Source organism: Crocodylus siamensis, chromosome 9 (genome assembly GCF_052110815.1).
Source record: "Crocodylus siamensis isolate JL-2025a chromosome 9, ASM5211081v1, whole genome shotgun sequence".
NCBI classification, from domain to species: Eukaryota; Metazoa; Chordata; order Crocodylia; family Crocodylidae; genus Crocodylus; species Crocodylus siamensis.
The window spans coordinates 824349-850902 of record NC_143403.1 but is presented as its reverse complement, the minus strand read 5'-3'; the positions used below and the strand labels follow the sequence as shown (position 1 = coordinate 850902).

Below are 26554 nucleotides of genomic sequence, written 5' to 3'. Positions count from 1 at the left end.
GAAAGTGTGTATTAAATATCAATCAAGGGATACAATAATGAATAATTCCCTACAGTGGGACAGATCCTTCAGCGCTCTGAAAGGCCACAACTACGCTGACTACAAAAGAGCCACGCGCCCTTCGCAAGATGAGGATCTGACCTCAGGCACGGGGCGAATTGTGTACATCTGCAGAGACCTGCGCCTTGTCGGGAAGATGCTCCTTCAAGGAGGTGGCTTGCAAAACCCCTGAAGATTGTGCCCAGGAGCCTTTTTGGGAAGGGCAGCGTATACATTGAAATGAATGAATAAATCACATTTAAAAAGACAAAGCAAGGCAAAGGTACAAGCCAGCCAGCCAAGCCTGGACCTTAATAGCTTATTTTCATCCAGTCTCAGGGAACTAAGTGGGTACCCAAAAATATGAAAATCATGCCGACTTTTCCATGCAAATCGTTTTATTTGCTGAAAAATACAATTTTCTGCCAAATGAAACTGCTTGTGAATTCTGGTTGAATTTGGAAAAAGAGTCAACTGAAAAAAGAATAAGAGAAATATATATATTTTTAAATAGAGCGACTACTTCGGTTCAGTTCAGAGTGACGTTTCATCTTGAAATGGAGCTAACTTTGGAAATATAAAAACCACCCCAAAATGTTTTATTTAACCCAAAATGATTTTGTTAGTGAAAAAAAAAGCTGGGAAATGAATCATTTCTGGTTTACCTGAAATCTTAGTTGTATTTTTCTGTTTGGCAGCGAAACCAAAGCAGCAGTTCTTTGCACAGCTCCGCTCGTGTAACCAGCGCACACGTTCCAGCTTTCCATGCGAGGATCTGCTAACGGCACGCTGAGACAGGCTCACAAAAGAGCGCCAAGCCGGGGATCGGGATGACCCCTTGTCCTTGGCGTGCCTCACTGGGTCATTTGATACCATCCTGTGATCGAGTGGAGGTGTCGCACACCACCGTGACTTCCCTGTCTTTTTTCAAATGGTCTCATCTCCTCCCCATTATCCCTGGTTGATTTTGTTGTTTAATGCTATAATGGGGCGGTCTCTTTCCCGTTGGGTATAAATGGTCACAGTAAGACTGCTGGGCCTTTCAGTTGCACTGCAGTGAATCCCTTAATCTCTTTAAGTAGCTACCCTTTTCTCATCTCCTCCTGGCCATTACCTCGCATCGGATCTATATTGTTATCTTAATCTGGAGTAGAGAGTAAGGTTTGTACTTCTGTTCTACCTTCAGTCCAGCGTACCACACCAGAAGAAGCCGAAAGCAGGGGTACTTCTCTTAGTTGCACGTATTTATAAGATTTAAGCATTTCCTTTGGCACTGAGCAATTGGGTAGGTCAGCGCGATGAACACCACACCTACGAGGCGGCCAGGAACATTGTATAAGTCCATGCTCTGCCACAGGCGTCCATTGTAACCTTGGGCAAATCACCAATTCCCCTTGTGCCTTCGTTCACAGCTGCGTTCCCCGGCCGCAGAGGGATGTTATGAGGGTTAGTGTGTTAAAGACTGCGGGGGTCTCAGTATGTGGTCAGTGGGGGTCACAGTATTATCTAAAAGTTTAACTTACGCAGGCATTGGGATTAAGTACATACTTAAGTGCTTTGCTGAACCGGAGGCATAGTATCTTCATGTAATATATACTGATCGCCTTTTTCTAACGGGCTAGGTCTACGGTGCCTTTGCTTCCACATCTGGTGTTAGTATTGATACCTACAGATTTGATCCATAAGTATTTAGAGCACAGGAAAGGGGGGAGAAGAGGAGGCTATCCAATTTAGAATGGCTGTGCCAGAATCCTAACGAGATCATTTCACTTTTAAGGAAAAAAAGACATTTTTTTCATGCATTTTATTGATTTTCAATATTGTACAAACCCAAGCCATGTAAAGCAATAACACAGAAAAAGATACAGCCATTGAAAAACAATTACAGATCAAATGCCCAGTTCCTTAAATCAAACTGTACAACCAACTTACCCTCACTGGGTCAGGGAATATAAATTATACAGACAAATGGGATAGAAACCCGAGTGTAAAAATTCCCATGTAGATGTGCTGTTTGCATGGTACATTGCAGGAACCTTCCTCCCTGCGATGCTGATGCTCTGCGCTCCTCCCGTGTACTCAGGAGCTGACTGTCTCTCCCGGTGCATCCTCCTCTCACACTTTTGGCATCATAATGCTGCAGTGGAGCAGCGTGTGATGCTTTCCACGTGACGCTCATCAGGTTCCTCTTTCTGCCGGAGACCAGAGGCTGCTCTTTTGAAGAGACGTGTTTAACTTGGCAACATCTTGCTTTTTGTTCTACCTCCTCGTTTGCACAGAAACGTGCGTCAGCCCCACAGTTCAGCAAAGAGCGAGTCTCGTAGCACAATAACGAGGCTTAACTAGTTGAGCAGAAGAGGCCCTGCACTCATTTCAGCAGCTTTTCTCTGGGGCGTAAGGCCCAGGTACACGGCTGCCTTCGCCTAAATAAGCAACGAGGCGCATGACGCGAGTCGCGCTAAAACGTGGCCCTTTTTACCAAGCGCATCATAGCGCATTTCCTGATTCGTTATGAATCTGCTTCAATGCTACATAAAACTAGACTATAGTTATCAATGTCCATCGGTGTGCTTTGCTTGGCGATGCATTTTAGCCGTGTTTGTTCATATACGTGCTAATCTGACAGTTTCAAGGCAGGGCAGGGCAGCACCTTATAGACCAACTTGTTCAGAGATGCATGAGCCTTGGTAGGCTTCAGCCTAGTCGCTCTCACGGTTTTAGCAATTCACAGCATTGTCCTTATCATTAGTTTGAATTACTGAGGTTCTGCCACATACGATAAATACAGGATTGAACAATCGGAGATGTCTGGATGGTGAAACATGGAGGAACCCTTTAAATGGAAGTTATCACGGTGGGCTCGGGAAAGCAAAAAATCTTCCTGAAATTGCCCAGCCAGATTTATATCGGGCAGTGATTCTGTCATCCAGCCCAGGGAAATCGCCACTTAGAGCAATAAAGACGGATGCTAGTTCAGCGCGCAGAGTCCGGGATGCCTTTCTACCACCGGCTCAGCGGCGTCGGCTTGTAACGTTGCCCCGCGGCCGCGCGCCGGGGTGATGAAAGCGACCCAGGTCCGGAGACGTGGTTTGAAGCAGAAGCCCGGCCGGCTGCGTATGGACAGGGCGTGTCGTGCCACTCGCTGCTTTGAGACCCCGGCGATATCCAGGCACGACGGAGAGCGGGTTGACAGAGGGAGGACTCTCCCTCCCTCCAGTGGCCACTCTTCTGCACTGAGAAATGATGGCTCCATTGGCGAGCTGCTCGTTGGAGAAATCCTCCGTGTTTAAAGGAGTAGGTGTCGGGCAGCCGGGGCCGTGCAATGCTAACAGCACTGGTTGTTTTCTTTCCATTTTCCTCTCAAGCTTTTTGAAGATGTTATATCTAGTCAGACGAGTGCAAGCCGGGAACATTTCTGCCCTGAGAACATTTGTTTAAACATCCGTGCAGTTTCAGAGAAGCGAAGAAGGGTCTGACGGTGGTTATAACATTTAGTGGCATATTCTGCTTTAGCTTTTCATGTCGTTGCTAGACTCTTTTTTTTTTTTTTTTTATTATTTGTGTTGCTGTTGGAGAGGTCGGTAGCACGGGTGCATTTGGCAGTTTCCAGCATCTCGAAAGCACTGGGTTTTTCTAACCCGGCAGTCGGTCCCTGGGAGTAAGAAGAGCCGTTTGTGTTGTGCGTGCACGCACACATCTGCACACGCACATGACCGTACGAGATGGCATCTGCACCCTCCAGTGCCTCTACGGTTATTTCCAACAAAAAGGAAAACATGCATTAAAACTTCCACCCGCGCGCTCTTTTGAAACAAAAGCCTAATGAAAGGGTCGGCCTGCCCCGGGGTCCTCTGTGACTAGCTGTAATTCTTGGCAGGGTGTGACATGCTCATCCTCCTGAATTAGTGCAGGGCACAAGGAATTTAGCACGGTGCTAATTGCGATCAGATGAAAACAAGCGGCCTCAGTATGTGGGCATGAAACAAGACAAAACAGATGCCTAAGCTTTTCAGAGCGGTGCCCCACAACAGGAGCTGCCAGACAGCCCCATGCACAAAGACAGCCGGGGGTGCTTTCTACATGTCATTCTCCGGCGGGCAGAGTGTCTGGGCAACCGCCTACCTTTTCTCCCTGCCTGGGAGAGGTTTTTCTCTCTGCTTCTCTGTCCACATCTTTATATTATAGGAGATTATGCACCCTCAGACGCTGCGCCGTTTGCTTCGGCACAGCTGAAATTTAACTCGCCGTGTCCCTGTCGTGCCGTCCGAGGGGGGCTTCGTAGGGCCAGAAAATCCCCGCTGATGAAGAAAGAGATGCAGCAGCAAGGACAGGGCAGCGGGGACTTGCTCCAAAGGCTCCCTACAGCAAGCCTGGGGGCGAGAGGCAGCATCAAACAACGCCTTGCTCGGGGCAGGCCCATAACAATCCCTTTCTCCGGAGGGAGAAGCAGACAGGGGAGGTCAGCGTGGGCCCAGAGACGAGTGTATTCCCCCACCGCTGCGACACCCTCTCCTCTGGGAGCGGGAAGAGCACGAGCCAGCATCCCTGCCCCGGTGCTTGCCCTTCTCTTGCCGAGCCTGGCTGCGGTCTGGGCCCTCGCTGGGTCTCCGCTGGCTTTGCCTGGGGACGCAAGAGGACGTGGCCCGCGTCGGGGGGGAAGAGGCACTGGGTACGTGGCACGGTGCAGGAGAAGGGTTTCCCTTCCCATCTGGCTGATCCGGCAGGGCGTGCGGTGACGATGGCGGGGTTGTTCTCCCTCCTCCCGCTGCAGGTGTAATCCAGAGAGGGAGCATGTACCCCCAACCCCCAGATTATCTGCTGGGGCAAAGCCGTTCATCCTCTTCCTGGTAAGATGCTGCTCCCCGTAAGGATGTGGGCTTGCCAGTCCCTGCAAATGAGCTGTCAGAGATGCAGGGCAACTCTAGTCCCAGTGATGTTCAAAAGTTGAAGGATTTCCCTTTCCCACCAGTCTGAGAAAGGTGCGGTGCTTTGTGCCCCCAAGCCAGGGAGTCTGCGGGGGCCTGTGGGGTAACCCTCCTGCCGTCTCCTGGAAAAGGGGGTTCACACCCTCAACAACTGCTTGAGGTGGCAGAGGGGTTTGGAGCTCTTTAACCTCCTTCCTTGCAAAGGGATGTGTCCGTGGAGAAAGAGTATCATGGGGCTAAGGGGACAGAAAAAACAGTAACGTTTCAACACAACTACTGTGAGAAAAAAGGCAAGGATGGAGAGCAACAGACACCCTGATTCAGTATGTCCAGGACATAAAGCCCTTAGAAGAAGGCATTTCTAATGAAGTCATATTTCAGGTTTAGGGTTATGAGAAGGTTGTGGGATGCAGTTATTTCTCAATGTGGCGTGGTACTGTGCCAGTACCCAAGAGTGTCATAGCCCTGTTGTCCGGGATGCTGCAAGAACAAATTGTGGCCCTTGGCCAGAGTCGTCGCAGCCTAGGATTTAGACCAGATGCAATGCCACCGGAGGAGAGGATCGAGCCAGACTGGTGACTGTGGAGAGGGGGTTTGGGGGAGATCCCAAGAGCGCTTATCCAGGACGTTGCTAGGTTGACAGCCTTGAACACTGCTGTCTCCACACATGATACTAATTTGTAGCGTGACAAGGGGGAGGTGAGTGGTGCCAACTCCGGGCATCAGCTTGGAGGGTGCCCAGTGTCGGCTGCTGCTGCCCAAGATGCAAAAACACCATGTTACACCTCTGCCAGTTTGTCTCGTCGCTTTACTGTGGAAACGCCAGTAAAATTTGTCATTCTGGCCAGTGTAGGTCGTGGCTTTGCTGCTACAGCGGCCAGCAGAAAAGCTAATGAATGCAGTCATCTGAATCACTAAAACTGGGTTGAGCCTTTTTGTGGGGGGGGCAGGTGGCATATAAATCTGAGGAATGAAATGAAAAAAATCTTGGTGGGCTAATGATGCGGATGCCTGATGATCCTCAGCTGCTTTATTTTGTATGAGTATTTGCATGAAAGTAGTGATCAGTGAAATGCATTGCCTGTCTTCGCTATCTTTCTTTATACCGGTCTTAAAAGAAAATATTATGGCAGGCCTTTTGCCTCTGTTTAGTCGCTTCTCTTTGTGGCTCTGGGAGGTAACTCGTACTTCCTGTGTCCCAGGTTGGGTGTCCTGTCTCCAAAGCAAGCATTTAAATATATTCTTTCCTATTATGGGATTCATAGCATTTATCCATCATGTTGGCTCATTTTGCCTTTTCTGATGTAATTTTTGCATTGCTGTCAAGTGCCATGGATGTGAATGGCATTTTATAGGCATATTAGAAACAAGAGAGGTAAAATGAGTACCAGCATTACAAAGACAGAGCAGGGGGGGATTAAGCTCGTGGCAATACGGGGAGAAGGGAAGACATCATTTGAGCAATGCAGCTTTTAGTAGGTTTCTGAGATTTTCTCTTAAACTAAATCTCATGCAGGGGTGAGGGTGGCAATGAAGATCATCCCAGAGCAGAGGTGAGGGGATGCTTTCACATCCTTGGGTTGTGGCTGTACCGTCACATTCAAGGCTTCATCTAAACCCTCATTGTGCATCGAATGGTGGTGGAGGCTGCAATGTGCTTCGCACGAAGCACGTGTTGCAAAGCCGTAGGCTCTCGGGACCCCGACCCTTTATTCCGATGCCGCTTTTCTCTTCTTCTCCCTCCTTGGATGCCAAGTGTCCCCTGTGTTAGCCAAGGACTAGGGTTCAGCCGGAATCGATGGAAGATGAAAGCTGGGATTGTGGGCCTGTTGTCCAAACCTAGCACCGATTTGGAAGTTTCTTTGTTGAGGCCATAGAGTACAGACGTGCCCCAGGATTTCCCCTTGCTATTAGACGAGCTAAACGCAGCCGGCACCGCTCGGGGTCTCCTGAAATCCTTGCCCACGGTAGCAGCCTAGGGAGGTGGCTGTGGCTGTGGCGGTTACAGGACACAGCGCTCACGCAGGATAGAGACATGCCACTTCCAGGCGGCGTGGAGAAGCAAAGCCCTTTGGCTGGACGAGTAGGAACGCTGTCTGAATTGGAAAAAGGTGCGGGTCCCTCCACCCCTACAGCAAGAGCTCGGTCTGCGCTCTGATTTGGAGCGGCCCTGCTCCAGCCCCTGCCCGTGTCGTGTATCTTGTTATTTTATTTATTCAAATTTCTTCATAGGCTTTATTTTTTTTATTTCCAGGTGCTGATTTGGACCGTCTATGTCGACTCATTTTTATCTGAATAAGAGCCACAGTTTATTCTCCAGTCCTTGGCAGTGCCCGGAGCTCTCCATATCTGCCTGTTGAGGTAGGGAAAGCTTTCACCTACTTGCCTGAAGACTTGTAAAAATGATTTTTATGTTGATAGCTGTCCAAGGATGTGTAATATAAAGAATATGGATTAAGAGAGGTGTGCTTACAGATAAAGCAGCTGCTATTTGCTATTTTAAACCAGAGATTTCCAAAGCTTTCTGTGGCATTTTTACTGTTTGCTAGTTAACATCAATATTTGATTTATTTTTCTCTCCTGATTATATGCTTTTTACAGGGACCATTTACATAAAATACTCTTTAGCACCTGTCCTGCTAGATGTTCTTCTCTGTTGGGTAGGACGCTGAGTTGTGGCATTGACTGAGCTAATAGTAGTAAATTTTTCTTGATTTTAAAGAAGTCTTTGAGGTAATCTCCCTCTTTCCTGGGCAGGGTGGCACCTTAGAGACCAACTGGCTCAGAGAGGCGATGTGCTTTTATAAGCCACAGCCTACTGCAGAGTTGCTGTGACCAAGACTGGGGGGACGGTCATTGCTGAGAGAGGCTAAAAATGAGTCGATTCGGTCAGAAGGGGTAAATAAGGCTGTTAACACCTTGAGGGATGTTGCAAAAAAGGGACTTCATAAAAAGCTGCTGCTGACTACGAAAGGGGTGATTTGTTTCCTTGAAACCCTGGGAGTGAGAAACCACAGAGCAGGTGGAGGTGAGTTATGGCGGAAGGACGCTGCGACACGGAGAAGGATTTGGGAGTGGCCGTAGATCCCAAAGAGGTTTGCAGCAGAAGAGAAAGGTCCCAAGCGGGGACCCGGGCCTGGGGCGAGGGGGTGCTTATTGCCGCCGTTCTTCGGCGCCTCGCTCTTTACTGTCAACGGACATAATTTAGCAGGGATGTGTCTGCTTGCGCCAGTGGTGAATTTGGCCCTCATCTTTGTGACCGGCGTCTCATCGCGCTGGCGTAACGTGGGACACCTCTCAAAAATAATGGTGGCTACATGATAAATAATCTGCCTGGTCCTGTACTAAATTTGTGCTCCTTTAAGGGATCTGCCATTCTTCTGCAAAGAGAATTACCCTAGACAATACTTAAAATACTTCTAGTCAAGCTTGGGGACGGAGTTTATTTGTTGGGGTTTTTTTATGGTTGTTTCCTGTATTTATTGATTCTAAAGCAATTTGTTCAGGGTCTTACATTTCCAGCACAAAAGCCCCCGTTCTCCAAGTTCACTGTTTCATCCAAGGTTCATTTTTCTTGATACAGTTGTTTAACTGGAATTGCCTGTGTCATCCCAAAGTGCCTCTTTTTAATCTGTCCATATATCTTGGCGTTTTCGACTGCCACCAATCACCGTGGGGTTGAAGCATCTCCCATGTAAAAATGAGAACAGCAGCAAAGTTTATAGTGGACTTCATAGATCGCCATTTATTTCCCTCTCATTAGAATAAGATTGTGCTTGGGGTAGGGCTTGGGGATTTTTATTATTAATTTTCTTTTACTGGGGGCTGTATATCCCTTAAGCAGTCTTCCTTGATGTGTTTTATCTCAAGTCTTCTGTTTACATCGACGGCACCCTTCAGCGTCCTGAGACTCATTGTACTCACGGATGAGTTGGAAACTTTGGGCAATCCTGAAATGGACAGCGAGGTCCTCTTGGTTCAGAATATCCCAGAGGATCCCAAATTAAGTACCCATGCCTTTTTTCATTTAGGCTGGAGACTCCCTCTACCAGTTTTGTCTGTGGCGTGTTATACTTAAAAAATTAAATCCAACGAGTTGAAGCAGGGATATTGGCATGGAAATACCACCTTCCCTGAGCTTTAACTGATACCCGTGACTTTGATCTGAGAGAGAGATTAGCAGAACAGGGAGAGAGGGAAGACAAGTGAAATGACACCAAGAAAGGGAGGAAGGAGGCTAGAGTACAGAGAAATATGAAAATCCTAATCTTCCAGCAGGAGCGGGTTGGGGAGGAGCTGCAGGCTGCATCTATCTGGCATTAGCTTCTTTGTGCCGTAGCTCGGGCAGTTCTGGCATACTATAAATTTGATTTATTTTTCAAAAAAAATCAATATTTAAAAATGAATATAACGCAATACACTGAGGCAGCAAGTCAGCCCGGGAATGCCCAGAACCACTCAGCCACCTCTCTCTCTCCGAGGAAGCCGAGGCACCAAAGGCATTCGGCAGCGTCCCATGGAAATCCAGAAATTGGAGTGCTGCTGGATTTTCCTAGGAGAGAAGTGAATTTTATATCTGAAGAGCATTCAGAGCAGTACTTTATGCCACCTTGTTATGAGAAGAGTTAAGAAATGCCATGCATGGGGTCAGACCGGCATCCTGTCTCTCGCGGCGTTGCGGGGTGCGTGTTGGGGAGATGGTGAGCAAGGCACCGCCGCCGCCTCCTCCTCCCCCCCGTGCAGCTTCCAGCCGCCAGAGGGTGAAGAGGTTTTGAATGAGAGGCCGCCCCTCTACCGACCCTGCCCAGCACCTACTGGTGGAGCGTCCGTCCAGCCCCCGTCTCACAGATTTCACAGACGCGACCTCGTAAGTTCATCGGGTCCAGCCCCCGCCTTAGTTGTGGCCTACTTAGTCTCTCCTCCCAGGGAGGTCCCTCTTGATCAAGGTAGCTGCAGAAATCGAAGTAGCGTCTACCCCGCTCTCCATGGGGTGCTGAGCTGCAGCCGCTCTCAAGGAGCCGTTGCAGCCCCTGGAGACTGGTGTAATCCGACCCTGGGCCAGGTGTCGTCCTTTCCCAGCGGTGTCTGGGACACGCTCCGAACCCTGGTCCTGTGACCCGGAGCGAGCCATGCTGGGCCTGGGGGCCTTGGTGCCATCCGCTCTGCAGAGAGATTTCACAAGAAGTCAATCCCATGAGCTGTCCCATGTGTCCCACAAGGGCACAATTGATGCAAGGACCTGGCACAACACCTTTCCATTGAGAATACTCCGCCACCGACTTCCAAATATCAATTAATCTATGTTTGCCTGAAAACCTGGGCTGTTGTTATACCATATGGACCCCCCAATATTTTTGTATTCAGGAACTGAGACCCCACAAAGCAGCTGGCTGGAGAACTGGGAGTGAGAAGCTATGAATGACATTTGAGAGGGGAATGAGGGGGTGAGTGAATATAATCAGTAGGGCTTAGAGCTGTTAGCTTTAGTGTCTCTGCTGATTGCAATGGCCAGCTTACACTACTGCAAAAAGATGTCTAAAAAATATATATTGTAGAAGCCAGGCCATGAAAAGATTAATAGGTTAAATATCAAAATGCAGCTGCAAATAAATAGGAAGCCTGCTCAATTTTTGACGCACAAGCAAAAAGCACCACGGAGCAAGTAGTCTGTTGCTCTTGTTACTAAAAATAAAAATATTATATTTCATATTATAGGAGTGGGTGCAACTGCTCTTACTGAGGCTGCCCAAGTTCTTTCATTGCAACTTGTTCTTTTTAGTTTCTCATAATAACTCTTCAAAACTTTTCAGGCTGAGATTTTCCATATCTTTGGTCTCTGACTGAGCATGGTTTTTCAAGTTGGAACAAACTTGTCTCTGCTGTATTTGAAAATGACGACAGTAAAATATTATACTTTTCCATTATTAAGAAATATCTTTGTCTCTTCCTCAAAGCCGTTCTAATGCTGAAGTAACTCAATTGAAATTTGGCAGAGAAAAAGCCTTAACAGTGGAAAAAAGCCTTTGAATGTCCTGGTGAAAATTGAGTTTGATTTAGCTGAGTTACAAGCCTTTGAAAGTTGTCCTTTGAGCATGCACAGGAAAACTGTTAGGCTCATTTACCAAAGCTCTCATTAGGAGCAGGCTGCACAGCACATGCACCTGTGACTTGCTACACAATAAACTCGAGTCCCGGATCCCCGGAATAACCTCAAAACTAACTTGAATCAACATTCAAATGTTTCAACGAAACAGAAGATCTGCTAAAAGGAATTTTCCTCTTGCTGAAGTCCTGTCCCCTATGTCTTGGAGAGCATGCAAAGAGCAAGAAGTTAAATTCTCTGCCCCTGATTGAATGTAATAATTCCCTGCATTTCAAATGGTATATTTAATGAAGCCTCATACAGGGGGAACAAATGTCATTTCTCCAATGTTATTGATTGGCTAATTAGAGTACAGCCTAAACTCTGGCATTTCATTGTTTTGCACGCATGCCTACGCTCTCAAGTGTGATGCTTTCTGTTCTGTGTTGTGTGTGCGTGCGCTTGGGTATGTGTGTATATAAAAGAGACAGCGCGCTACACACCAAAGAGTTGAAAATCTAAATTATTTGCATCTCTGTGAGATTAAAAATGGGCAAAGGAAATGGATGGATGGAGAAATAAATTAACTGAATGAGGTTATGTGATCACTTGGATGATACAGGCTGCAGTTTGCTAGTTTCTGGAGCCAGGTAGGGGATTTGGACATCTGAGGTAGCTTAACGTGTTTCTTTGTAAATATGTATTGTCTAAAGAGAATCAGAGGATCATGGTTTGAGATATTCTGAAAAAGAGGTTGAGGAGCGATTCGCATTCTGCAACAAATGCAATGGCAGTTGTTTTCCAGGATAGCTCGATGTGGATCCCATTGCTGTCCCCTGGTCCAGAGGTCACAGAAAACTGGGGATGATGTTGATGTCCAACAAGAGCGGACAGCCTCCTAACCAACTACAAATAGGAAAAAACAATGTAGGTTTCTGAAGATCCAGCAGCCGTTGAGGTCACAATAGCAATAGATTGGGTTTCAGTTGGATGTTAGTAATGTTGGTTTCTGGCTGCATATGTTTTCCCCTTGGATCTAAAATATTTGCTCTCGGATGAAGGCTTAAAGTGATTCCTTCTTTCCTTCAAGAAAAGAGGAAATCTGTGTCTGTTTCCTGCTGGACTCATCCAATACCTTGTTATATAGAAATATAATAATTACCTTGTTTTTGGAGGGTAATAAGCATTCATAACGCATGAGCAAAGATATGAAGAGCACAAGGTAGCTTTGTTAGTAATGTATGCAATTGTAAGGTTTTGTAAATTGGGTGGGTCGGGTCTCATCGTTTCACTGAAGTTTCACGGAAGCCCCTGTTTGGGGTTTTTTGCATGGGGGGGGGAAGCATCACAAGATTTCCACGGTGCAGGAGAAGGAAAGTGGTGGGAGAGTGAGAAATGCCACTGCTCGTGGACTAGCTCTGCTGCCCGAAAGAAAGCGTTGACTCTGCATCAGCGCGCCGCAGTTCACTAGGAGGATGCGCTCCATTAAGAGGCTGCGTTCCTGCTTTATTGCAGCCACGCTAGCAGTGGTGGTTACAACTGCAGGGCCTCGTTTGCTTTGAATGACCCTTTCTGCCCATCTCGGTGACAACTGCTGCGCTCAGGGGAGATTCATCGTCTTTTTCGGGGGGCAGCTGTTGGTTGCATTGCTACTTTTGCTCAGAGGTGCCACCAAGACAAGAACTGTTTTTATTTGCAGTTGGGACTCTCTGGAAAAGCCCTGACAATAGAAATGCTCTGAAGCAGCTCACTCTTGGACAAACCTGGCTCCCGTCTCTTCCTGCCAGCATCCCCTGCTCTTGGGAAGACGGGTGGTCGCGCAGCCAGCTCGTCCGGGCAGTCTCATCTCCGGGGGCTTGAGCCTTGGGATGTGTTACAAAAAGCCCAAATAACCAGGGCTGAGTCTAGTTCAGGCAATATAATAAAACGTCTTGTCCCACTAAGGCAAATATTCCCATTTCCAAATCTTGACTTGGCCATTCATTAGCTAGGATTAAAGAAAAAGATGAACATCTCAAAGAAAATATTACCCTCTGGTTTGATAATGGCTACGACACACACCAAAACTATGTTCTTCTATTTTATTTCAGTGTTTAAAGAACATCAGGGTCTACTGGCAACGGTGTATAACTGATACCTGTTGCAAGCAACTTTTTACCATTTTTTCCACTACTGAAGACGGCGATGGGATACAGGGACTACCTTGGAGCACATGGCAGCTGAGACAGACGTAGTGATATCTGTTGGCATCACGGATCTGTGTAGCGCTTGCAGGCATTTACAAAATATATTGTGGCAAATGGTCCAGGACACTTATAGAAGCTGCAGTGAAACTCAAGAACCTTTTGGTCTATAATGAAACGTCTGAAGCAAGTGGAACAATACTAAATACAGTCTTTTCCACACTGTCCAGACTATTCATGAAATAATAAAAGGGGAGGGTTGCTGTTTTAGGGGGACTTTTTGTAAAGTATAAGTATATCCCCTCAGACTCTGAAGGTGCATAGGTGCGAAGACAGCAGTTAGCAACTGGAATTTTTCTTCAACCTGAGATATTTTTCTTTGTCTCTGGGAAATCATAATGTACCAATTAATGTGTAGATAAAACATTTAAAAATCTAGCTACTTAGCTCTGCTATGTCAGCTTCTTTCCCAGAGACCTGAAGCAAGGGAACCGTGGTACCCGAAAGCTTAGCTATGTGTAGCTGAGAAGGCAAGGTAGATGGGCCCCTTACAGACTACCTAAGTCAGAGTTGGTCCAATAAAAGACCTCACCCACAGAAATCCTTGCCTAAAATTTCAGGTACTTAAAACGTGTTTAAAACAAAGATCCTCAGCCTGTGTAAATGGACATTGTTCCAGTGGGGTTACACCGATTCATAACAGCGGGGCGTCTCAGAGGCTCGCATCCGCTTCCACTCATACGAGCCAGCCTTGCCAGGAACGACATGGGGACAACATCTGTTCAGGGGCTCTGAAAGTAAACCAAGTGCTGTGGCTTTTTCTGGGAAATGGACACATTTTCTTTCTCGTCCTCCCAAACATCCCTGCTTCCTTGAAATATAACGTATTGGGGGTATTTTGAAGTCACGAGGTTCTTGCAACGGTGGCGTTTTGGGAGATGCGGTATCAGATTCCTTCACTCGGACGTGAACATCGGGGGAATCCCTGGGCTGATCAAATGGCCCCGCGCTCTCCCTCGACCCTCGTGCGCTAGAGAGACAGGAGCCTGAGGCAGGGAGACGGACAAGGGGAGCTTGGGGCCGATTGCTTCCTCCTGTGTATTCGTGTCTTGTACTAACCACTGTCCTAGCAGAAATATAGGCCTTGCCTCCTTGACCTCCTCATCCTCCCCCCCTCCGATAAACCATCACTGTTTTCAGAGATTATGTCTGGGTTTGCCCCTACTTATTATAAAAGGCCATGCAGGGATGGACCCTGCTTATTCTCTTTCACAATGTGGCAGTTTCCAGGGGGGAATCGTGGGATTATTTTTTTGAAACACAAAAGAGGCACAAGAGAAATTTTGCTGCACGTAGCACTGAGTCGGGGCCGGCACCGGCACCGTGGCTGTGGCCATGCCCGCTCCCCGAGCGCTGGTGCATCGGTATGGGAGCCCTGCCTTTACCTGGAGCTCTCTCGTGCAGCATAGATCAACATAAAAGTGTTTCCTTCCTTCAGGGGATGCCCTGACCATTTTGTGCACAAGATGAATGCTTATTTCAAAACGAAAGGAAAGCTGTGCATGTGACCGGATGATTTAGGGAGAATCGTTCAACATTTGCAGCTGCTAAAACTTCTTTCTAATTAAAAATAGAAGAGAAGGAAGGGTGGCGATGATGATAATGGCATTAACAGCAGCTAGAACAGGAACAATCGAGCGTTTCCCTCCTTGCTGTATTTCAACATCCTCTTCTGTGTTTTATAGGACGGTATTACCGCGACGTTGTCATGTGCACGGCAGTCGTACTCGGGCGACTGGCAGAATGGACACGGGGCTCCAGACATTTCCCAGGCTGTCAGCTTCTCTTTTATTTTTTTTTTTCTGGTCCCAATACTGTAAGTCCCCTCCTTTGGCTATCACTGTGTTTAAAGAGACCGTTCGTTTTCATGACCGCTCCTTGAAGCTCTACCTTCCCTTCTCATTAATGAATTTCCAGGCTTTGACTAAAAAACAGAAACAAAATATGAACAAAAAAAAAGAGATCTGACAAAGGACGGGGCTAAATATCCAGCAGGCTCTGCTGCGCCAGCCTGGGAGAAGAGATGGCCATTTGCTGATTGCCTGGGGTTGACATGACTTGGTTAGTATGCTAATTTAGTCCTCTGCATTTAAGATTCAGATCAGGTCTGCGCGGGGTCTCCAGAGCCGCGGCGCGCAGGAATGGGTGTCTGCTGTGCAGCATTCACCATTCTGCGCATGAATTACATAAATACCCAAACACTCGGTCTGCTCCTGTCGTGCTCGCGCGCTCCCCACTTCCCAGCCACGCACGCAATATACCATCCAAACAGCTTTTGGCAAATGCTGCAAAAAAATGAAACGTGAAAAATTCCTCTGTGATTGGTTAATTCCTCTTCCTCTCTGTCCCCAAAGGCTCTTGCTTGCACACTATTTCTTCTGCTGAAGGAGCTCGGAGCGCGAGGGCCAAAATTCAGCAGTAATGAAGCGACGCGGAGCTTGCAATCCGGAACAGAGGTGACACCTGCAAACGCCTCTGTCTGCAAAATCCCCAGAAGATTTGTTCCCCTCACCCACGCTCCCAGCCTCAGCAGCTGAGAAGGAGCCTTGAGCTCTGTGCCCTTAGTGCAGAAATGCAAACGCACACCCGGGAAGAAAACCGGCTGCCAGTATTTCAGGGGGTTGCCAGCTTTCCACAGGCATTTGGAGCCCCTGCTTGCAGCTCCTGTCCTGTTAGGGTCCCCAGAACTACGGAAGGGCTTAAATCCAGAACCAGTGGGAGTGATCGAGTCCAGCTGGCACAGATGATAACCTGCTCTGTGTTCTGGATCACCGGTCTACGGAGAATATAATTACCCAAACCTCCCTTTTCCTTATCTCTCTGCAGTGTTGCAGCAGTTCCCAAGAAACAAGTGAAGAATCATCATCAGCTTCTACTTGTGTTTAGCAGATTTTGGACGTTGTTTTAATAGACTAAATCAGGTGTGAGCAAAATGAGGCTCCAATTAAATGCATAAAAGGCTCTTCCAGCTCCGTCTCTGTCCCCCTCATCTCCTTCTCCACGCTGCTGCTTGGCTCTGTCCCCGGGTGCCAAGGTGTGCTGCACCCGCAGCCCGTGCACCAGGAAATGCCTCGCCACGTCCCCAACGGCAGCAACCGGCGCTTGCTCCGCACCTTCCCATTTGCTTGTCGTTGGGGGGGGCTGGCTCTGGTCCAAGATGTTTTCCTGTCATCGTTTCACTGTCTTTTCTTGTAATCTCTTTTTTAAACATCAGTAACAATTAGCTGACCCCCTCTCACATCCACACACACACATGCATGCGCTCGCTCTCTCTCTCTCTCACCACTGAGTCCCATCACTGCCTTCTTCTGCCTTTTAAGTCTAAGAAATTACAGCTCCTCGTTAGCTGGAGAGCACATTTTGAAAGGCTTGGTGTTTACTCACTTTGCAAATGTTGCTGGCCCTTTTAATTATTCTCCTTTTTGCATACCATAAAAAAGCAGCGAGCTGCTCAAGTCAGCCCGGGCGACAGCATATTCCCAGGAAGGCAGGAGGCAGGATCGTGTTTTACCTCACTGCTGCTGCTTTCTTCCTTTCCTGTCAGCGAGCCAAGGAATCCCCCCAATGCTCTTACGTAGCAGATACCAAAACTGTGAGTCACTTTGCACTCCCCGAGCTAGAAGTCCACTGCCGCCGTGTACGTAACGGTAAGCACAAGGCTGGGAATTTCCCCGAGCCACCAGCGTGCCCCGGAACCAGTTTTCCAGCCGTGCCTTGGTCTTCCTTGCTATCGCTGGCTCTCTTCGGCTCCCTCCTCTCTTCTTGCCTTTTCCCGCCTTTCCTTTTTCTTTCTTTCCTCCTCTCCATCCATCTCTGTGTTGCCAGCAGCAGCAAGCCCAGCGAGAGCCAGGTCCCTCTCGCCTCCTGTTATTTTTTTTTACTGCAGCAGCCTTTGGCTGCTCCCTCTGCCAGGTTGGATCACCAAAGACACACGGCTCGCTCACAATGAATAATCAATACAGATATTGATCTGCGGAAAATGTTTGTAAATTCCTGAAAGGGAATCAGGACCGGGGGACAGGGAGGCTCGTGGGGGACGACCGTGCGGTGCGAGCGGCGGCTGGAGGCAGAACCTCGTTTGGATCCCGAGTCTCGCCGACGCCGAGGTGACGGGTGCAGGAATGTGTGCGCACGCGGCGGGCGTGCAGGGGGTGCTCTGTATTTTCATGTCTCTACAGCTGCTTTCTGTGAAGAATCGAGAGGCGAACGGCTGAGAGGCCCCCATCAGTGCCATGCCTTGGCTGCAGGCCAGCACTGTTTTGTTTCCATCATCGCACGCTACTTGTACATTTGCATAAACACAAGGTTATTTTTTATCCCGTGGCCAAAAAGGGGGTTTTGAAACAGAGAGGTATTATGTAAAGAGGTGGTGCTGTCTGATCACGATTGCTGAGGATTAACCTTCCCATCTATGTACTTGAGAAAGAGGATGAGAAATGCCGGGGTATTAAGTGTGTGGAAGATCCAGCCATTATAGACTTACATCCCGGAGCAGGGAAGTTGCGGGCAACTTTTTTTCGTGCAGCCGGACCCTGATTTGAACTGTGGAACCAGATTTGTTCCCACATCTGTCTCGGCTCAGCTGGGCCGATCCATGTAACTAAGAAGTGAATGAGGTTCATGGAAAATAAACGTGATGTCCGTGAGACACGAGAGAAGGTGCCACCCCTCTCGTGGAGCGCCACGTCCTGCCTGCGGCACTGGCAGCCTTTCTGTGCCCGGCGTGGCTCGGGCAAGGTGTTGGCAGCGCCCGGTTGAATTTCGTAGCTGCGCAGTGATGCGAGGAGGCTGTGCTCTTTGCATGGGGAGCTCTCCTCCTCCTTTCCCCACCCTCCGGGGGTCTGTCTTTCAGCGAGGTGGCACAGCCAAGCCTGGCGTATTGCCGACTGTGCTCTCAGGGCCACCGAGCCTTTCAACTTTTTTAAGGTGGGCAGAAAATCTGGAGGCTGAGAGCAGGGGATGTCTCTTTAATTCCCCCATGCCACGGCCCACGCCCGCTCTGGCGGTGGTGCCTGCGTCGATGAATCGGATCGCCGTTGCAGCGGCGCTGATGCTCACTTCCTCGGCCGTGCGTGCTGTTTTGGTGTCATTTGCAAAAAGTGCCCTGGTCGGGAGCACCGTGATTTATCTAACAACCTCTAGCTCCGGGCAGCTTGTTGGTATGGCGTTTTCCTTCCACACCTCCCCCACCTCTCTCCTCTCTCGCTCCCTCTCCCCCGTTTTGACTGGTAATAAAATCTTCCCTGGATGATTACATTCCTCCCTCCCATTGCTTCCTTTCCTTTGCATTCACACTGCTCCTGGTCTCATGACAGAAGTTGGAGTAACCTTTGAGATAGCAATCTTGAGTGAGACCTCCATGTGAGGATTCAATTCCAATGTCTCCTTTCCGGAGAGGAGCTGTCCGCTTTATCAGCCGGCACCAGCAGGAGGGAGACTGATTTTTTTATTCTTTCTCTGGCTTCTGATTAGCTCCAGCAATCCAATTAGCAGAGGCATTTATATCACAAGGGGCTGAGGAGCCCCTGCTCATCACGGCAGCTCAGACCCAGTCATAAATTCTACCGACACTACATCTTCCCTGTGACATGGATTAATTACAGCTGTGGGCCTCCAGCACAGGTTTGCAAAGGAAGGTGCACGTGAATATCAGAATTAAAGAGGAGGCGAGAAAGGGAGCGAGTTTCCCCGTGCATGGAGGACTGGGCCAGCGGCTTCGTGCCCAAAGGCTACCCACCTGCGGCTGGGCTGGGGGAGGAGCCGGGAGGCAGGTGGAGCGGGTGCGCACTTCACTAGGGCAAATGGGAGCAGGCAGCAACTGGCTGGAGACCTGAGAGTAAATTATGAGCCGAGTGTCTGTGGCCCGGCTGGGAAACTCCTTCCAGCAGTTCTTGTGCTTCGGTGCAGGTGCTAAACGTGATGTGGGAAGAAACTGGGCTCTTGGGGGGTGGTTAAGATGTTGCAGGCCTCCTCAGTGACGTGCAGGGAGATGGGCGCCGCGACGTGGCCGGGGCGTGCTGCGCAGTGTTGCCGGACGTGCTGTTTGCCTGCAGGCGGGATCCCCCACTCGCTGTTTGCCAGAAGTTTGGTCACATTGAAGATGGCTTTCCTGCAAATGGTACTTCTGCCCCAGAAACGGTGGTTTGCTGATGCCATAGTATCACTTCCAAAAACGCTGCTTTCTTGAGAGGCTGTTTCTGATCTTGATTTCCTGGGGCTATCGCATAAAATTTTCTGAAATTATGCTAAGGCGAGTTGGGTATAGGGAATAAGGATATCCAGATGAATACAGGGTTTAGGTATACTTTGTATATCTCTGCTTACCCTCACCTACATCTATATTTCTCTATTCCTTCATTAACCTACAGTATCTATCCATTCATCTAAATCTATCTGTTCATCTCTGTATCAACTATTTATTCAACTATCCGTATGTCTATATATTTATCTCTCTATTTATTAAAACTATATGTCTGTATATATATCTATCCATCATCTGCTGATCTATGACTCTATTTCTCTCTTTGTCTGATCTCTCTTTTTTTATTGAATCACGTGTCGATTTAACCATTCATCTATATTATCCATCTTCCTCTCAATTTTTAATTTAGTCATCAGTCTTTCCATCGATGTATTCCTCCATCCATTCATCTCTCAGATCTGTTCTTATTAGGTTTCTATTAGTTCATACAAATATCTATTTTTAAAATAGCTATGGCTCAGTAAGCCCCACAAATATACATTTTAAAACTTAATTTGCTAAAATATCAATTTCAAAATCAGGATCCTCATCAAAAATCCCTGTGTATCGGTACACCTAGTACATCAACTTTGATTAATTTATTCTGGTCTATTAACATAATGCATAAGAAAATACAGTTCTGTCTGGATGCAGGTATTTTTTTGAAATGTATGAAAACATATTTAGCCAAGATATTACCCTAGCGATGAAAAAGTTAGGCCCTTTTCGAGACAAATATTTTAAAAAATATATGCACCATTTCAGATTTAAAGCAGAATCCTGATGCAGCAATTACTGGGTGAAATTCTTAGCCTAGATGATCATAATGGCTCTTTCTGGCTTTAAAAGCAATTAATTTACAAATCCCTATGGAAACCTGGGTTAAATTTGGTCCAAAGTCAAGTTGTCCCGCTCCCAGCTTAGCATCAGCCCAGTGAGCGAGTCTTCTTGCTCGTTGCTTGTGCCTCTCCCCTTGTTTCCAGTTGAACAAGACTGCTCATTAGTTCGATGGATTTAGTTACCAGTGTGGCCTTCTTTTCCCACTTCTTAGCAGGACATCAAATGATGCAATTACTGTGGTTTTATGGAGTTTTTGGGGCAAAACTTTGGCTTGTATTCCACTGCTGTTGAATAGAGAAAAGGACAAAAACCTTCATCCCCCTTTCCACACGTTTTTTCTGTTATTTCTCTTTAGTGGAGCTACTTTAAACAATGTCAGCAGTACCTTTATTCACTTAGTAGATAGGGCTAGTTAGATGTCTGAAATCAGGCAGGGTAGGGTGGTACCTTACAGACTAACTGGTTCAGAGAGGCATACACTTTTTTGGCGACAACCTACATTCCTGTATGCCTATGCAAGCATATGCCAGCCTGATCCAGTGAGTCTCTAAAGTGTCGTGCTGCCTTGCCTTCTGTGTTTTTCACTGAAAAATGGGATTTTATCACAGCAAAACAGTCACATTTGAAATTATTTCAATTTAGGGGGAGAAGAAATTTAAATAAGTAGTTTAATTTCTTTGAGAGTTCCTTGTTTTGTATCAAGTTTTTTGTTCTGAGTTGAGTGTTTTGGTCAGTGCTTTCCTGCAGTGTCTCGCGTTATCCTCTGTATTGTCTGGTTGGCTGAGTGGACCATTTTCATGAACCATGTTGAAAATAAGCAAACATTTCAGCATTTTGCGAGGAAACAGTTTGTGTATTTATTTACTGGGTTGTTTTTTTTTTACTGGAAATTCCTATACAATTTCAAAACAATATTTCAGCGGTTCAGAAATGACTTGTTTTCAGAATTCTGTTTTGAAAAAATAGGTGCATTTCTGGGATTATGGGGGATAAAACAGAATTTCAAAATTGTCAATTTTTGTATTTAAATGGAAATTTTATTTGTCAGCTAACTACTGTCTGTATGCCGTCTTAAAAACAGGTCCTTGACTGTCGTACGGGCAGCCTATCCTTAACCAAGGACAAAGCCTACTAGATACCATGGAATCCATTTTATTTATCAAAATTGTTTTTCTTAGGGTGAATATTCAAACATGCAAACATACTTGAAGTGGCAGCATGGAAACTATTCAATTTTTAAAGAGATTTTATATGGGGAAATTGAATACATCCATCACACTCTCTCCTGTTTCTTTTCCTTAGGGTGGTTTTAGACACCAAGAGCTAATTGGTGAAGCTTGTTGAAAACTTACCCCTGTTGGGATGGGGTAATGTGTAAGTGCTGGCTGAAGTGGGTAAAGCAGGAGGGGGCCAGAACTTGCAGGTGCAAATATTTTCCAATATGCTGCAGGGCTTCACCTCAATCCTTGTACCAAAGTCGGCACATGGAACAGACTTTTGTTTGCTTTCATTATATAAAGTATGTTCTGTTTTCAAGGGAACACCTCATTTGTTGCAATACAAGAAAAAGTTTGCAGGCCACATGTTTGGGGAGTTAAAACAGCACAGCCTCTCTTGGCACATCTACACATGCATTAATGCACCGTAGTTACTGCACATTAAGTGCAGCACCTGTAATATGTACTAACTAAATGCACAGTAACTGGCTTGACTGCACAGTAGCACTAGCACACTCCTTTTAAGTGATGTTAATGCACAGTGGACTAATTCGACTGTGCATTTAGCGTCTCATGTAGACGCACCCACTTAAGTCTGTACCTTATAGCCGTGTGTGCTGCATGGTGGCGGCTGAACAGAAACGAACAAGTTGGTAACGAGCCAAGCTGACAAAGCAGTCGGACAACGTTCTTGCTGATTGCTCTTGTGCATTTGTTGCTTGTGACACGAGTGATCCATTTTTCTCCTGGCCTCATTCCTGCAGGGACTTCATGCTTTGCTTAGGAAAACATATACATTGATTTAGTTTTACTTTATTTTCTAATTCCTGTATTTCTATTTATTGGCATCATCCTGCATAGCCTGTCATGGCTACTCCCTTTATTTAAGCACCCCAATTTGAGGTGGTTGTTTGGGTGGTTAGGTACCCGTGAGAAATGCACAAAATCAGCATTTCCCCTCTCAGATCTCCATTATGTCTTTGATAGTTAGAGAGAGACGTGCCTTGAATCCTTCACCTTGACCCATATTCTCCATCCCAGTTGATGATTTTATTCTTTTATAAATCAGGCCTTCATGAATTCCTTTGAAAAAACAGGTTAAAGGGAATATTGTCAAAAAATTCTGTCTCTCTCTTTACTATATTATCCCCTCATTTTTTTTGTCATTTAACTCCAATTATGGGATGCTAAGTGCTTTTGGAAATTTCATTGTTAATATCTTCTTACAGTGCTATTAACGTAAATCAACTTTAATAGTGTCCCAGCAAGTGTAAAAGCAATCAAAAATTCAGTACTCACGAATCATTCTGTAATTTCAGCATAAAATGTTAATAGAAATAATATCCAATACCATAAAATATCGGCAAATTCAACTTTAAATATATGTGATAAATGACTTTACCATCATGCAGTGTCCTGTGGACTTTGGCAACCAGAACATTTTATTGGCAAACTTTGCCTTAATCATGCAAGGACTAAAAGACACCTTCCTGCCTTTTGTCTCACTATTCCCAGCACGAGGTATATGTGCAACCCTTTTTTTTTCCAGTATCTTAAAAATCCATCTTTAGTTAAAAGGTATCATCTGTGTAGAGTTGTTTAGTGGCAATGCAAGAAGGAATCTCCCAGGTAGCAGCTGACTGATTTCTAACTCACCTGCTACCTCAGTGCCCCAAGGCTGCCTAGAAAAGCTTTTAACTGTATTAACTGGGACTGAAATTGGGACTTCCTCAAAAAAAAAAAAAAAAGACATCTAAAATTAAAGTTGTAAAGATGTATCAGCCAATTAATGACAAATTCTTAAGAGAATACTGTAGATTTCTGAAAAACACATAAAAGTTTGAATTAAAAAAACAGCACTTAATTTACAGATGTTATACAGATGATAACATCTCTAAATGTTAGTCCTGGTCCAAGCAAGCTTTTCTTCTTCCTCCTTTTCTTCTTTCCTTTTTTGGTGCTAAAGTTCCTTACTTTTTAAAAAACACTGAAGACTTTCTTCGTGACTTAAGTCCCTGCGGTGTCCGCAGACGGCGGCGATAGATCTCGCCTCCCTGGGTCCCCAGGGCCGCAGCTCTCCTACGTCCTGGGGCTCTGTTCGACAGGGAAGAAGAAAACTACAATGGCAAGGGAGGCATTCAAAGTTAATTTCTTAAGGTAAGGCCTCCTGGCCACTTTTCATTTGTAGTTTAGTCTGCTTTCCTCTCCCCTCCAGTGTAGCCTGGCGTTCAGCGAGCCCTGGATTAGTCGGTCTCCTTTTAACCCAGCTGGCTCTCTCCCTCTCTATATGGAGCCTTCCTTGTAGACCCCGTGGAGTCATTTGCACAAGGTCAGGTAGCCCTTTGAATGCTGTGCTGGGTTCACGTGGCATTAAATACCCTCATGAAGGCCATAGGAAGTTAAGTTTCTGTGGAGACTTGTAGCTTCAAATTCTGCCAGAAACATTTCTCTGCCCATACTTAGAATTATTCTAGGGTATCGCATGTTTCCAAGACCAAGAGAAAGCGTGTAAGTTTTTGTTGGCTCGTTGTGCTCGATGAGTAGTCATCAATGGCTCTCTGTCTTGTCTGGAGGAGGTTTCACAAGGGGTTCTCCAAGGGCCTGTCCTTGGTCCGGTATTGTGTAATGTCTTTATTAACAATTTGGATGATGGGATTGAGTGCACACTTAGCAGATTTGCAGATGACATCCAGTTGGATGGAGCTGCAGACACTCTGGAGGGCAGGGCTTGGATCGAGAATGACCTGGATAGACTGGAGAAATGGGCTGAAATGCATCAGAAATTCAGCAAGGACAAGTGCGAAATCTTGCCCTCGGGATGAAATAATTGCATGCACAATTACGGACTGGGGAATGATTGGTTAAGCTGCAGTACTGCAGAGAAGGACCTGGGGGCCATAGTGGACCATAAGCTGAATATGAGTCTACAGTGTATTCGTTTACGGTATTTGCAAAAAAAGAAAAAAGCCAACAGCAAGCTGGGTCGTATTAACAGGAGTCGCTTGTGAATCCGGGGAAGTGACTCTTCCACTCTGCTGAGCACCGGGGAGGCCACACAAGCAATTTGCTCACGGGGTCCCTTCCAGCCCTGATTTCCAGTGGTCCTAGGTTAAGCATTTTGAAGTTGTGCTCTGCAAGCTAAGATAATATTCTAGAAATTAAGTCATCTGATACAGTGAACCATCAAGCGATCTTATTTATTTATTTATTCCTTCATTCAATATATATGCCACTCTTCCCAGCAAGGCTTACAATAAGAGAAGCAGAATATTTATAGAACAGGAGAAAAAACCACTTAAATGGAAAATTAAATATCTGCCTACTTCTTTGTCCCATTTCGCTTAAGCTTTTGAAACCAGCTCTGATCTTTTGGGTGGATTTGATTTAGTTTTGATGACAGTGCACAGTTGTCAAAATTGTGCTTAAAATGGATAGATTTTGTAGATGTATTTTGAGAGAGTAGTGCCTCAGCTGCTCAGCAGGGCGGCAGCTCGGGAATGGAGTTCAGGGGGGCTGGGGCGGCCGTGTCGGGGGCGGGCGGCCGTGTCGGGGGCAGGCCTGCTATCCCATAGCTGCTGTTATCCCAGCTCCGTTCCCCCCATAGCCTGGCGCGATTCGCCTGTGCCGGCTATCCCGGTGTTTACATCCAGCCTCTCTGGCAATGGAGTGCAAAGCAGATGCATCTCAGGAGAGAATTTAAACACTTTTATTTCTTAACATATTTTAGTTTTCTTTGTTACACAAAATTTCATGTTGACTTAAGCAAAACTACCTGGGAATCAATGTCTTTATACCCTCCCAGTGAGCTACTTTCAAAAGGGACAAAATAATGGTAAGAATCTTTATCTCACGTGATTAAAGTCAGTGAAAGTTTTCCTATTGATTTCACTAAGGGCAGAATCAGTCCCCAGAATTATATCTGAAACTGATTTTTACAATCAATGCTTTTATCTCTTTTAATAAAATTGCTAGCTTTGGAGTCTGAAATGATAATATCTTAATAGGAAGACTTTTATTTTAATGCTAAAAATCATGGCATATAAGGGTTTTCTGTTTAAAACAAATCTTTGGCACCTAGAGCTTAATAACGAATCCATTGACTTCACTGGGAATCTTTACTTTGACTTGAGTTGGCTTTGCAAAGAGGCAGGACTAGACACGTTGGCTTGAAATTTGGGTAAGCACGTGTGTTAGGAATTGGTTCTCCGGACGTGCCAGTGTGTTGGAGGCTGTAAAAGAGACTGCTGTGTTTCCTCACATACAAGCAACTTTGACCCCAAAATCAACCCCCCAAAATTGAGGTGCGTGTATTAAGTGAAGATGCGGATTTTCTGCCCAGGAGAGAAGCACCTGCTTCAACTCCTGCGCCGCGCTGCAGCATCTATCGCATTCAAGCAGCTGAGGGAGTCAGTTGACTTAACAACTCGTTGTTCTTCACTCCAGAAGTGTTAACGATTGTCTGTCCTTTTTAATGAGCTGGATGCTCCACTGATCAAGCACATCTTTCTTGGGGCAATCTGCCAGCTGCTCTTGGTCTCTCTCCTCCTCTTTCACAGCTTTGGAGGCTCGTTAGCTTTTCTCGGAAACATAGATCCACCCACAGAGACCAGTATTCAGCAGCAGGTTGGGAAGCTGAGTCAACTGAGAGGGAGGATAAATCTGTCCCTGCTCTACATGGCCACAATGCCAGAAAAGTCTTTTTTCCTTCATTCCACCTTTCAGAAATAAGGTGCATATTATATACGCAGGGGTGTACTGTATACAAGAAGATACGGTATTTGGAAATCGGACATTTCCAATGGTTCCTCTTCCCGTTGTCTCCATCTTGTTATGAATTGGAAATGTATATTTTTCCAAGTTACTTTCAGATTGGATCTCCGCAGTAAAGGCCACAACATGTGTTTTGCTGATGTGAACCTGCCCAGAAAAACGCAAGTGAACATGGTGCTATAGTAGGTACTTTGAAT

General features: G+C 46.4%; 1 protein-coding gene across 5 annotated transcripts in view; it reads left to right on the top strand.

Moving 5' to 3' along the window:
* The window catches only part of ZFHX3 (zinc finger homeobox 3), an 832685-nt gene that overhangs the window by 505351 nt on the left and 300780 nt on the right, over nt 1-26554 (top strand). For all 5 annotated transcript variants that reach the window (XM_090063359.1, XM_090063361.1, XM_090063365.1 and 2 more), the window contains one exon: nt 7219-7325. The gene's annotated coding sequence lies outside the window, so the exon portion shown is untranslated. The remainder of the gene's footprint in view (nt 1-7218; nt 7326-26554) is intronic.